Here is a 13,714-nt window from a genome sequence, read left to right as displayed (position 1 = left end):
GCAGACAGAGACATAGAGACAGAAAGCGAGAAATCACCCCCCAGGGCGGATGGTCACGCCGCAATACCTTCTCCTCCATTCTCCTCTCGGGATCTTGGGCACGCACGCACACGCGCCCGGCATGAGGTTTAAGCCACCAGGTCCGGGATGCGAACCGCGGTCAACTACGTGGGAGTCCGGCGACATAGCCATTATACTAACTGCTGGTTCCCCTCCTATTCTAATTTTTAAACTCAGCCTCTTATCTCAGTATAACCAGGTAAATACAACCCTTGCAATCTAATTTGGATGAGAACAAGAGGCCCATGGGTGGGGTTCTAAGACTTTTCTTAGGGGCAGTGACATCAGAGGCAAAGATCTCTGGTTAGAGTTTTAGAAGACCTATGTTAGTATTTTTGAAATTTTAAGATAATTATGAAGCAGAGACATGTTGAAGAGAAACCTGGCTATTTTTACAGAATTCCCAGACTGTGTTGGCCCCTTCTCTGTGAGAGTATCTTAGAATTTTGAGGTGGGAAGGATACTGGTCATTACTGGTAGACACCTTGTGGAAACCTAGGTAGACCATGACTTGGACAAAAAGTCTTTTCTAACTTGGCCTGCTGCTTTCATGAGGAAGCATCGCTTTTATGGTGCTGAAAGTGAGCAGGTACGAACTGTAATTAGAGCACTTGCTGCCCACTTCATTGCCAAGTGAATTTCAGAATCATTACATTACATCATCAGCTTTTTGTGAGCGGTAACTTAGGCCAGACTTCTTCACAAGTGGGAAAATTGAGCTTTCTTCCTGTGGTGGATTGTACAATGTTCCGGACACTCGTTGCTGCTCCTTGTGAGGATAATGTGTCTCTGTCCCATGGACATGGCCATTGGACTGCTCTGGCCAACAGACTGTGAGTGTAAGTTACATGGACCACTCCTGGGAAGAAGCTTAAAGAACCATCTTGCTATTTTCTATGTGATCTTTACCCACTGCCCCAGGACAGGACAGAGTCTGAGAATGAGGACAATGTGGCACAAAGCCACAGCTATCCTGTGATGGACATGTGGTGTGAGAAGTAAGTCATTTTGTTATAAACCACTGAAGTTTGGGAATTGTTTGTTTCCACAGCATAACCTAGCATAACCTGACTGATAAGCCTTACTAGGGTCAGGCAGCCAGTGGTTAGATATCATAGGGAGCTCTAGGGCCCAGATGAAATCCTCAAGATTTTACTAGGAGAAAGGAGCTGTCCTATTGATTTTTTTTAAGTTCACTTTCCTTACCTATTTTATTTTATTTTATTTTATTTTATTTTATTTATTTTTTTGAGAGAGATTTTTGCTGTAGGGTGAGAGCACTTGCTGGAGAGACTGAGAGAGACAGAAAGCGGGAAATCACCCCCCATGGGGGATGGCCATGAGGCAATCCTTTCTCTTCCATTATCTTCTTAGGATTTGGGGCACCCACACACAAGTGGCAAGAGTTTCAAGCCACCAGGTCCAAGACTCAAACTCTGGTCGACTACATGGAAGTCCAGTGATGTAACTATTATGCTGTCTTTTGGTCCCCCTATCCTAATTTTTAAAATAGCTTGAGATACCTAGTTAATATTCATAAAGTTCTTTGAGATCCTATGTATATGGCAATATTAAGTACTAAAGCATCAGGATCTTTAGATAGAGCGAGTATTTTAAGTATTATAAATATTCTCACCATCAGAGAGGGGGGTGAAAACAAGGCGAATGAGAGATTAGTAATCTAGGAAGTAGAAGAAAGATGAGGAAGAGACAAGAGGCATAGCATGATGGATGAATTTGTTTGGTATTTTAATTTTCCTTGCTCTGAGATGACAAGGAGGACTTTTAAAAGAAAGATGCTTTCATCAATCTTTCTCATTTCTTCCCCATTTTGTGAAAAGAAAAAAAAAAGAAAAAAAAAAAAAAAGAAAGACCACTCCCAGGATGGAATTTTAAAAAGTTTAATTTGGTGTGGCTTCTTTCTGTTCTTACATGCCACTAGGCCATGGGATGGCCCTCTTTTCTTTTTTTTTTTTTTTTTTTTTTTTTAGTTTTATTAAGAGAAAACCCCTAGGGTCAAGCCATTATGCTCATACTGAGTCCACATAAGAGTGTTTTGAAGGCCTTCATTGTTCAAGGAGTGTCAAATCTCAGATAAACTGCCTCTTTCTGTATACTCTCAGACTAAAAATCTACAAGGCTCCAACGTGTGTGTTTTAATACTTACGGATCTTTGAGAAATTCATTAAGAATGGGAGGTGATATAATGATAAGGAAGTTGGGAAAATTCTGCCCCTTTCCAGAATTCTATTTATTGTCCCCTGGTATGAAAGAGAGCTTGAGTCAGTGTGTCACATGCAGAGACATCTGGCATCTACTTACTATGGTTGAGTAGAAACTGCTTCAGCAAGAAATGTGTAGTGCCTCTGAACAGGACTCCATAGATGCCTACCGAGCTCCTACTGTGTGCCAGGCTTTCTAATACTCATCTCCAAAATAAGCAGCTTGGAATAACTTCAGGATTGGCACAGGGTTCTTATTCATCTTGGACCCAGCTCATGATTACCGAACTATGGATGAGATTAGAATCAATTCTAGAAAGGACCCAATTTGGCTTGGCTTATAAAATCTTAATTAAAAGTGTGAACTGGGAAGGCAAGAAAGACCAACAGATACGATCCAAGTGGAAGAGGATCAAGCTGGGTAGTAATGTAGGGGGCACCTGGAACTTTGTAAGCCTTCAGGTCATTTATAGCTTCTGGGCACCCGAGTGGCCAGGACCAGAGTGCAAATCTGCTGGCAGCTGAGTTGCTCATGAACTCACTGACTCACCCTGGGGATTTTTATTAGCAAGTTAAACATGCGTTTCTTTTAAAGGATGATTACAGAACAGTGACTATGATGAGCCATACTCTAATTGACATGGAAGTTCCAAATAGTTCAGAAGGAAAGTTCTTAAGGACACAGAGCATGCATACTCACACCCGCCAACAGCACTCCTCTCCACTCTCGTTCTGACATAACTGCAGGAGAAAATACCCTTAATCCTACCTCTGTGTCAGTACGAATTCAATTCTTTAGTCACCTATTATTCGAGGACAGCAAAGTATCCTTTCCCTTCCATCAGCTTTTTCTCAGCTCGTAGACGTTTGAACACGTATGAGAGAAATACATTCTGGCAAGCAATAACTTGCAACTGCAGCTGTTTCCATTGTTTGGGGATAAAACAACCCAAGTTCAGTCCACCACAAAGAGAAGCTCTTTGGCGGTTGTCAGTAAAACAGGATCAAGGAGCAAAGGCTAGCTCCCCACCCCACCCTAATTTACTGTTTTATTACTTCCCACAGCAGCCTGGAAGGCACAAGGAACCCTTGCCTGACGTCAGAAATATTTCTTCGCTGAAACACTAATTGGCCAGAGTCACTGGGGCTGGCTGGGGCTGTTTCTGACTGTTCAGAAGGCCCTGAAGATAGGAAGGTGTTTTCACGGGCTAAAGGCAAATCACGTAGGTTTCTCACATCGTTATGACGAGATCATTTGGGTAAGACACTGACACAAGAAAAATGAAAAGACAATGAAAACTGTCAAAATAAAGCCTGGCCCTGATAGCTGCTGCCTCTACCTCCCGTTTCAGGTAAGAGATGTATTCTGTAGCTCTTAGGGCAAGGCCACAGAACCGTCCATTGAGGGGATTTCAGCCCTGGTGACTGAGCTGTGGAAATACATTGCTGAGATTTGGGGTGGAGTGAGGGGAGATGGGTAAAAATCAGCAGTTCGACGGGACAGCAGTTGGCGTAATGGCTATGTTGCTGAACTCCCATGTAGTCAACTGCGGTTCAAGTCCTGGACCCAGTAGCTTAAACTCACGTTGGGTGTGTATGCGTGCGTGCCCAAGATCCTGAGAGGAGAATGGAGGAGAAAGGATTGTGGCATGGCCATCTCCCCTGGGGGGTGATTTCTCGCTTTCTGTCTCTCTGTCTCTCTCTGTCTTTCTGGCGAGTGCACGTGCCCTACAGCAAAAACCTCTCAAAAACAAACAAACAAACAAACAAACAAAAACAACCGACTGCAAAGGGAGTGAAATTAGGCTCCGCCTTTTGAAGGTAGGAGTAGCAAAGAACAGTGGCCATATCTACGAAACACAATAGTAATAAATCACAGAGAAATTCCGACATTTGCTGGCTCAAAACTGACCCCTTTTATTATTATTGTTATTATCTAACACAAACAATTGTTCACTGTTCCCCATAATGTAGCTCTAGGCCAATCTTTTTTGCTTATCTAACAGAGAACTAGTGAAGACTTTCAGTAGGAACCACAGCTGATATATGTGTATTTATGAATGCATGCCCTTTGAGGTGATGGGTGATTAGGAAAGAGAGAAAGTGTCTGATGTTTTTAAAGAAATCGCAGTTTCTTGGGCCTGGTTCTGGACATGTCGGATGAGAAGCACACCCTGCCTATTGCATTTGCTTAAATACCCTTGGCTGCTCTGTGGCTCAGCCTGGTTATGTTTTCTTCTACCCTTGATCAATGATGGTGCCTATCCTGTCTTGTGAATGTACCTTCTTTTATTTATTTATTGTCACTATTTTTCAATTTGTACTAGAGAGCTAGAGAGAGAGAGAGAGCGCGCAAGCCGCCAGGTCCGGGACTTGAATTGCAGTTGGCCGTATAGGATTACAACGCTTTTAGCCATCATGCCACCTGCCAGCCCTGTACATATACTTTCTGGGGTCAGAAATTTGGGAACTGAGAAGGCATGGCCACACGTGGCATGTCATGTTCAGTTTTAAGCAAGAAGAAACAAAGGCAAGCCCATCTTGTAAATGAGGATGGGGGGGCCTCTGTGACAGTGTTGTGTGCAGGACCCTTGACGGCCCCAGGGCAGCTTGACAAGGACAACGTGCTGCTCCCCTTCCTTTGGATCTTACCAGCGCAGTGCAGACAGGCTGACCGACTTGCAGCCATCAGCCTCTGCCTCTCTTGGTTTGAGGGCTTTCTCTAGACGCTGGTGCGTGGTAAAACTCCTTTAGAGCTGCTGTCAATTACTAACCAGTGGTTGTCAGTGTTTGGATTCCCAGCTCCATCATCCTGCAGGTGAGAGAACTTGGAGGGACATGTTTTAACCTGACTTCCCAGGAGTACTGAGTTCTTGTTGCTCGCAGTAGTGGCCGGGTTGAAAATGCACCCTTTTTTTAGACTGCCTTTCCTTCCCTTTCAATTCTCTACTCCCTAAGTGGTGTTTCCTAGCTCTGCTTCTCAGATAAACTTATATATTTAGCTCTATTCCCTGTCTGTCTTGATTCCCTACCTCACCCTCAGATAAACTGCTTGCATTTGAAGAAATCCTTGAGACAGGATCTGCTTCTTGGGAAACCCAATTTGAGACAGTGGATGTCATGACCTCTGTCTCCTAAATTCAGGTGACTGTCTTGTGGAAGAGTGATGAGATTTTGTCATTCAATGGGGAGATTTAGGGCCACTAGATAATAGTTATTGAGAGGTGAATCTTAGAAATAATTCTTTTATTTATTTCTTTTCTTTTCTTTTTTTTTAAATTTTGCCACAGAGTATGTGCTCTTACCAGAGAAAGAGAGACAGAGAGAGGAGAAAGTGTTCCGCATGGGGAAAGGTCACACCACAATGCCTTCTCCTAAATTCCATCAAGATTTGGGGCATGCAAGCACATGTACCTGGCATATTTCCAAGGCCACTGGGTATGACTCTAACTGCAGGGGTGGCCATGTGGGATCTGGCTGCCTTAATCAGCAGGCTACAGAGCTGGAAGAATTCTATTATAACTCAAACTGCTTAAAAATGGAATGGGTTGCCTTGGAAGGCAATAAACTCAATGTCTCAAGGGGTGTTAATACAGAGACTTGTTAACCACCAGGGATGCGAGATTGATACACAGCCTCAACTAAATCACTTCTAAGGTCAGAGTTGGGTTTCTTGTGGAGCTAATGAAGTTGAAACTCCTGCACACAATCCTTTTAAGTCCATAGCGATGTGTACACATGGTCATAAAGGCCTGTGAATTTGCAGATCTTTGAAATACAATTGATTAAGCCCACTGTCTGTTTCTACTTTAACTTATTCCTGTTCTGTGAAACTTCAAACAAAATTGATCAGAATTCTGGAGCTTGCAGGTAACACATGTGTAGCAGTGCTGGAAATGATTGCAACCCTTTGTGATGCATGCTTTTATGCATCTCGACATATCAGATTGAATTTTGGCATATCTGACACATCTTGTTCTGACGAAGCACGGTGGTTCCAGATGAAATAGCATGCAAAATTCCACCAACACAGCAGAATATCCTTACAAAGCAAGCGACAAAGCTACAAAGAAGTTTCAGTGATAAAACTTATACGCTAATAGTAATTTGAGAACACAGTTATGTCATTCTATTTAATGTAACAGCAATTATAGAAGTATCTAATTAGTATGTTTTTAAATTTTAGATTAGTTTTTAATATTTCCTTTATAATTATGAACTAGTCAAAAATTTAACTATAATAGGAAGGAAATATCTTTGCATAAATCCAAAATGCAACCTGAAAGAAAATGGCCGTAGTATTTATTTCTTGGCTTTTAAAAATGTGTAATCTGTTGATATTTCTCCCTCATTAGAAATATTTATTTTTGTACCTAATTTTGTATGCATAACATGTCATTTCTGTTTCTTTTATTTAAAAGGATCTGCATATATTTGAGATCTACTCTGTCTGAGGTACTTTTTTATTCTAAGATTCTGAGTCATGAGTCTTCCTGCTTCTTTTTTTAAAAATCTGTTTATTTATTTACAGTCATTCCCTGTATACCAATATCATATACAAAATGAGATTTTCCATCCAGTATACATTGTATATTGGCTCAATCAAGGATATTACTATACATGTTACCATCAAAAAATAATTTTCTATTTCTTGTTTCTTACATATTTTGCTTTATTTCTCCCTCCCCTTGATTCCCTACCTCTCACCCTCTGCCAGCTCCCCCCACTTACCCACACTGTCTCTGGTATGTAGAGTTGTTTTCCATACCTATTTTTTTTTTTTACATTTTATTGGTCCACTAAAGATCTTAATTAATTTTAAGACTTTCAGTAGAAACCACAGCTGATATATGTGTATTTATGAATGCATGTCTGACCTTAGGCATAAGCCGCGGTGAGTAAAGTGAATATACTACAGAGTAGTACCTCACTGGGGCTATATAGTTTACTGCAGTCATTAAATAGGTATGAATCGGTATTTTTAAGCGGATTTTTTAATTTTAAAAACAACTTTAGTTTTACTAGATCAAAATCAAAAAATGTTAAGAGAAATTTGCTTAAAACCTGTAACCAGGTAAAAGGTTAGGATTCAGTTCAAATAGTTAGGTAGATGAACCTTTCAACAGTTCAAGAGAAGACAAAAATCTTTAAATATGGGAATCAAAGCTTCAAAGAAAATCAGTAATGTTTAGTGTAAAGTGAAAAAATTCTATTTCACTAGTTTAGACTCATGTAATTAATTTCTCTTCTATTGACTTTGCAGTGTTACTGTGGTCTGATCTTCCCATTTAAATTCTGGAAGTTCACATTCAACTCCAGACTTGTTCCTACCATTAGGCTGGCCATTGAGTCTATCTGCTTATAAGAGCTTCATGGTAATCAATCACACACACGCACACACACACACACACACACACACACACACACACACATTTATTTATTTATTTGTCATAGGGCATGTGCCCTCACTGGAGAGATGGCCAGAGACAGTGAAGGAAAGGTGAGCAGTCACCCCCAGGGGGATAGCCATGCCACAGTCCCTTCTCCTCTATTCTCCTCCTGAGATTTTGGGCGTACATACACATGTAACAGGCATGATTTTCAAGCCACCAGGTCTGGGACTCAAACCAGTCAATCATATGGGAATCCAGAACCTTAACCACCTGGCCACCTGTTGGCCCCATATTCTTTATGTATCTTGTTAGGAATATTCTGTAGAGTGGAATGAGATGTGTGAAATTCTAGCTCAAAAGTGCAGAGAAAATCGCCAGTAATATTTTCAATGCAGTCTTAACATACAAAGCCACGTCTGGAGCAATCCCGTGCTCTCTTTCTCTCTCTGTGCCTTCATCCCCCTGTCTACCATCAGGGTGAGTGGTGGAGGATTGCTCGTGGACAATTATTTTGGATCCTCCCCACATTTTCCACAAAGAATTTTATGAACTAAAGGGACTTGATCCAAATGTGTTATTAATAACAATGAAATTAATATAGTACAGCTATTCTTTTGAATTCTTTCTGGTTTATATACTATTACTCCAGGGATGCAAGATAATTGATGATTATACAAATACATATTAATTTGAATGCTCAGCATGAGGACAGAACTGAACAGTAGGACAAAATTAAAGTTCATCAGTTGCAGAAATGGATTAAACCTTCCCCAATTGTAGAAGGATATGCTTAAATGGGTCCAGAGGAGTCAGCAAACTGTGGTCCTAGGGCCAGATATGCTCCTGCTCTGTTCTGTAAGTAAAATTTTATCAAAACATAGGCATGCTTATTTATTTACCTGTTGTCTATGGCCACATTCATGCCACAACTGCAGAGCTGGTACAGTAGAGACGTCTGACCTACAAAGCCTAAAGTGTTTACTATCTGGCTCTTTACAGAAAAAGTTTGCCAACCTCTAGTCCAGAGGTAATCTTTGGGCTTGGGCAGGTTTCTGTGAAAGTTTGAAACAAGAATAAGTAAAAGGGAAAAGTCCTTTTATATTAAAAAAGTAAAAAACTTACAGGGATCTTTATTTAGTATAGGACTCAATAAGACTAGGACCAACAGGTGGAATGGTGATTAAGGCGCTGGACTCCCACATGACTGACTATGGTTCAAATCCTAGATCTGGTGACTTGTTTTCTCACTTTCCCTTCCTCCCTCTGTCTCTGTCTCTCTCTGGTGAAGTAAGTCATCATCAGCATCATCAATAAATTTAAATAATTCTTTTTAAAAACTTATTAAAAGAACTCAATAAAAAGAGGTACTATTGCTTTAGTGAGAGGAATTATTTTATTTATTTTTTTTTTGGAGAGATTTTCACTGTAGGGCGCGTGCGCTCGCCAGACAGACAGAGAGAGACATAGAGACAGAAAGCGAGAAATCACCCCCCAGGGGGGATGGTCACGCCGCAATCCCTTCTCCTCCATTCTCCTCTCGGGATCTTGGGCACGCACGCACACGCGCCCGGCGTGAGTTTTAAGCCACCGGGTCCGGGACACGAACCGCGGTCGACTACGTGGGAGTCCAGCGACATAGCCATTACGCTAATTGCTGGTTCCCCCGAGAGGAATTATTTTTGTCGATGTTAGAGGGCACATGCACTTGGCAGTGAGAGATATGGTGACAGAGAGGGAGGGAAAGGAGACAGCATGCCGTGGGGAATGGTCATGCTACAATCCCTTCTCCTCTGCCTCTTCCTTCGGGATTATGGGCACACATGCACATACACCCAGTGTGTTTCCAAGCATGTGTTCCTGAGCCTGAACTGTGCAGTTGGCTGTGTAGAATCCAGCTACCTTAACTACCAGGCCATGGAGTGAGCCCTGGAAAATTTGTTTTAATTTTTTTTTTGTAGTAAGTTATGAAATTTCTTCATATTCAGGCCAGGCTATTAGTAATGACTGTTTGAGGAGAGGGAAAAGAACCTAGGTTTATAAAGAAAGCTTTTGTGCTAATTGGCATCATCAGATAGTAGCTTAGCAGAGAAAAGCTCTCTATTTAACCTGCAGTTCAGGTAGAAACACTGTCTTTACCAGGGCAGGGCTATTTGAAAAGTGAGACTAGTTCAAGGATGAGGACTTCCTCCAGACCACCCTCCATAAGCTGCTCCTGCCCAGGCTACATGTCTTGGGAGCCTTTTTGATAAACACCTGAACTCTGCTCACCTATTCACCTTTTCAGTGTCAGGAAGCAACACTCCTATGACTGCATGTGTGTGCACACCTGTGAACACACACGCAAACATACGCTGTGCAGTATGAGCTCACATCTGCAAGGGTCCTGTTTCCAAATAAAGTCATATTCACAGCTACCAAGAATCAGAACTTGAATATCTTTTTGGAGGACACAATCCATGACCATGACCACAGTTCAAGGTGGTAACAAGCAACAGGAAGTTTCAGGAACTTGTGTTACAACCTTCGACAAGTCATTGAACATCATTTATACTCAGTTTCCTTTACCCTCTGTGAAACGAGGAGTCTGAATGACATGCTTGTTCAGTTCTCTCAGCCTTAACATTTACGGTGTCATGGAGGATCTCAGATTTCAGGTTTGCTGAGCCTGACTTCATGGGGTTTTTCTTTGATTAGGGCCTAAGATAACTAAAGGCAGTGCACCATCAGAAGTGGGATGGGCCAGATGGGTGTGCTTGCTGTGCTCACCTGCTCTGTGTACCAGGGACAGCACCCAGAGAGCAAGCTTCAAATGGTGGGGGGTCATTCACATGGAATCTGTTCTCTATTTCTTATCTTCTTTACTTAAAAAAAAAAAAAATTGCCAAAGGGCACATGCACTTGCCAGAGAAAATGGGAGAAAGGACCCTCCAATGGGACATGGTCACACCATGAGCCCTTCTCCATTTCTCCATCCTATTGGGATTCTGGGCAAGCAGGTACACAAGTCTGGCATGCTTTCCAAACCACCAGGGCTAGGACTCCGACCGGGCAGTCAGCCATGTGAGATCCACCTCCCCAAACCACCAGGGCTAGGACTCCGACCGGGCAGTCAGCCATGTAAGACCCACCTCCCCAAACCACCAGCCCATGGGGGCCGGCCCTGTTGGCAACTTTTGAACACTGTTAAGTGCCAGGATAAAACACAAAGCCTTGCTTATTTGTATGTTTAATAAGAAAGTTCACACAGGGCTTCAAAAGCATTTCTATATTCATCTCAAGTCTTGAGGACCAAGTTTTCTGGTGGGACCTCTGATAGCTATGTGGTTTATTGACTAAAAATGAACCTAGAGATTCATGTCTCATGTGAAGAGGAAATAAGAGGGAAAAGTCTTTAGTCTAGCAAATACTCCATAAAGAATAATATTTCTCTCATCTTTATAAAGCAATTGAACATATTTTGTAGCCTAGAAGAACCCTTAGGGTCTCTCTAGAGCTTTATTGTTAAATAACTTTTAAATCCCGATGCTATTGGAGCCTTAGAAGTTGCAGTTTTTATTATGAATGATGTCATTACCTAGGAAATAACCACCAGAATCACATTCTTTGTAAGGATTATATTGAATACACCACAGCAGTGTAGATTTTTCTGTGTCTAGGCAGGAAATAACATAAACCCACAGAAAACTGATTATGCAAATTTTTAAAATAACTAAATCATAGGACTTTGCTGTAAAAATATTTCTAATATCTATATGCTGTATTACATATACTGAAAACTATATTTTGCCTTTCTATTTAGTTTTGCAAGTACGGCTTAATATATTAATAATAATACTCAGAATAGAAATGTAGAATTTTAATTTAGAGTAATAAAGTAGTCTGGTACCCAATAATGAATAAATATGATATCTGTGTAATTGATTTCTTGATTTATTAGGAAAGGGCTTAGAAAGGTGAAATTCAGCATGTTTGCTATTAATTTCACACTGATGGGACCAGCAGTTCGCGTAATGGCTATGTTGCTTGACTCCCATGTAGTTGACTGTGGTTTGAGTCCCAGACCCGGTGGCTTAAACTCACACCGGGCGCGTGTGCGTGCGTGCCCAAGATCCGGAGAGGAGAATGGAGGAGAAGGGATTGCAGCATGGCCATCCCTCCTGGGGGTGATTTCTCACTTTCTGTCTCTCTGTCTGTCTCTGTCTTTCTAGTGAGTGCACGTGCCCTATAGCAAAACCGCTCAAAAAAAATTTGACACTGATTATTAGTTAGTGGTATTTGAATTAATGGGGTTTAATTTTGAGTTAAACTTTATTTTTTTTAATTTGTTTCAATTATATTAAATTTTTTATGATTGCAACCAGGATGTCTATAGCAACTAAAAACACTCATTCATAATAACCAAAGACAATATTCCAGTGATCATAATATCAGAGATGTCATTTTTATGTTATTTATGATTGCTGTAAATTCTCTCTTTCTTTAATAATAGCATGTGTGGGGCCAGCAGGTGGCATGGTGGTTAAAGTGCTAGATTCCCACATGGCTGATTGTGATTCGAGTCCTGGACCTGGCAGCTCTCTTTCTCACTTTCCCTTTCTCTCTCTCTCCAGTCAAAATTTTAAAAATAATAATAACAAATAAATAAATCATTCGTTAAAAAAAAATAGTATGTGCACATGTATGAAAGAGAGAGAGAAATTTTCAACAGCAATAGTCCCAACCTTGCTGCCACCAGGGACTGGTCTCAGGGAAGAACAATTCTTCCACAGATAATGGGTGAGTGGATTGGTCCTGGGATGACTCAAACCATTGTGCACCCCATTTCCGCCACTACCGCATGGCAATATACAAGGAAACAATCACACAACAGGGTTTGCACTCCCCTGAGAGTCCAATACCATCACTGATCTGACAGGAGGTGGAGCCCAGGCAGAAATGCGAGTGATGGGGAGTGGCTACAAACACAGAGGAAGCCTTGTCTGCTCACTTGCCACTCCCACCCTGGAGGTGGTGTAGTGGAAAGGACTGGACTCCCACATGGCCGATGGTGGTTTGAGTCCTAGACCTGGTGGCTTGCTTTCTCACTTCCTCTTTCTCTCTCTCTCTTCTCTCTTTGGTGAGTGCACATGCCCTATAGTATATTTTTAAATAATAGTAAATATGATTAAATAAATAATTGAAAAAGAAAAGACAAAAGGAAAGTTGTGTGCAAGATACCTCACACAACCACAGGTACCATACTTAATAAAAGGGATTTTCAGATATCTTCAAACAGTTGGACACAGGCTGAAAATATTTCCCATCCCCCTTGGGATTTCCTAATTTACTGCAAATTCTGTCTTGGAAGTGAGCATGGCGTAGCAAATATATAAATAGACTTAAATGCATACATCTCATCTTCATTACCTTATACTATCGCTAGGATAAATTTAATTCTGAGGAAGTTCCATGCCTTCACGAAGCAGGTGTGCACTCCTGTGTTTGTATTTTCAATTTTCAAAAACTTTCCCACAGACCATCTTCTTTCAGGTCCTGGGCCTAGGAAGCAAAATTAATGTCCTTGCCTTCTTTCTGTGGCATCATGCAGCCCGGGTAAGTTGGGTGCTAGAGGACATGTATGATGACGCTCCACGAGAACTGAAAATGTTTTCCAGCTTGTAAATTGCTTTTTTGTTTATTTAATTGTGTCTTTCATGGACTATATATTCAGCATATGCCTCTGGGGTCTTTTATACATTAAGAATTCAAAAACCACTGACCTATAATCATATTAAAACTCCCATTTTAATCTCCAGTTTACCCATAATAGAATCCTCTTTACATGAGTTGGGCAGAAGCCTTGTATAATCTTGCCTCTAAAATACTAGTGCATTACAGAGTAACTTGGGATTATAAATTCAAAGTGTGAGCCATTTTATTATTGTAAATACTATTATCATGCAATTACAAAACATTTCAAATGTTCTTAATGTAATTAACCGTCTCCTGATCAACATATTTCTTCTCTCGGTTGGGATGGCTGACTGGTGTTCCGACAGG

General features: G+C 41.2%; 1 protein-coding gene across 2 annotated transcripts in view; it reads left to right on the top strand.

The window, feature by feature from the left end:
• Positions 1-13,714, top strand: part of RNF152 (ring finger protein 152) — a 134,099-nt gene that overhangs the window by 1,890 nt on the left and 118,495 nt on the right. For both annotated transcript variants that reach the window (XM_006157192.2, XM_027775208.1), the window contains exon 2: positions 3,348-3,634. The gene's annotated coding sequence lies outside the window, so the exon portion shown is untranslated. The remainder of the gene's footprint in view (positions 1-3,347; positions 3,635-13,714) is intronic.

This window comes from Tupaia chinensis, unplaced genomic scaffold (genome assembly GCF_000334495.1).
Source record: "Tupaia chinensis unplaced genomic scaffold, TupChi_1.0 Scaffold000532_1, whole genome shotgun sequence".
NCBI classification, from domain to species: Eukaryota; Metazoa; Chordata; class Mammalia; order Scandentia; family Tupaiidae; genus Tupaia; species Tupaia belangeri.
This window is presented reverse-complemented; position numbering and strand designations above follow the sequence as displayed.